Source organism: Lipotes vexillifer, unplaced genomic scaffold, assembly GCF_000442215.2.
Source record: "Lipotes vexillifer unplaced genomic scaffold, Lipotes_vexillifer_v1.1 C26522451, whole genome shotgun sequence".
NCBI classification, from domain to species: domain Eukaryota; kingdom Metazoa; phylum Chordata; class Mammalia; order Artiodactyla; family Lipotidae; genus Lipotes; species Lipotes vexillifer.
Genome location: NW_006787184.1, coordinates 144 through 1,084, shown reverse-complemented (window position 1 = coordinate 1,084; position 941 = coordinate 144). Strand labels below are relative to the sequence as shown.

At 51.8% G+C, this 941-nt stretch overlaps 1 pseudogene; it reads right to left on the bottom strand.

The window, feature by feature from the left end:
- Nucleotides 1-3: 3 nt before the first annotated feature.
- LOC103087099 (60S ribosomal protein L36a pseudogene) lies at nt 4-123 on the bottom strand (annotated as a pseudogene).
- Nucleotides 124-941: the final 818 nt, after the last annotated feature.

Sequence of the window (941 nt, the reverse complement as noted above, 5' to 3'; positions counted from 1 at the left end):
CTTTCCCTGGGCATACAGGGAATCTTTGCCCTTCTTATACTGGGTCACTTTGTGAGGCTGATGCTTTCCACACTTCTTACAGAAAGTCCTTCGGGTTTTAGGTACATTGACCATCTTTGCAGTAGAGGTGTGATGAAAACTGTTGTAAAATATGGCAGCAAACGTTAAACATTTTGAAAATTCAAGTGTTTTATAAATATTTATAGGAAGATAACATTACACAAGTCAGTAACGTATAATTGCACCAAGTATTCATTTTCCGTATGAGTAAATGTACATATACGTGCACAGCTTTTGGGAATTCTTAAATTATTGGAGCATTTATAGAATGAGACTCACTGAAAAACAGCAAGAGCAGCAGCACAGGGACGACCAGTACAGTTTCCCCCACAAAGTGGGTTCCTCTGGGGCTTAATTTACAGTGGCTTCCCAACAACTAAAGCGTAGTGGTGTGATACCTGATTTTCTTCGGCAGAGAAAGAAGGCCGAGGCTAGAGTTTATTTTCGCCTCTCCGCGCACCCTCTCCCTCCATGTTCTAGCTCCCGGGCATGCCCGACTCGCGGCGCGGTGTAGAGCCACCTCCACGGCCCGCCCCGTCCCTTCTCCGAGGACTGCATTAGCCTGGTTTCACTTTTCCCTCCGAAGCATCGTCATCCTTTCCTCAGCAGCCCTGAAGACTGACGTGTCCCTAATGAGTGCCTCCCGGCCCAGCAGCCGCCATGCGGGAGCCCCTTTCCGGAAGGGAGAAGCCCGTTTTTGAAATCCACCAACTAAGGCGGCGGGCCTCGCCCTCCCTCTCCTTCCAGGGCCCACACGGCCCAGCCCTGGATCCTGAGCACTGGGGACTCCAGCCGGAATCGCCGCCGCCCCGCACCCCGCTTACCTGGTAAACCCGCGTCCACGACCCGGCTTCGTTCTGCTCACGCCTCACAGGAAAGGA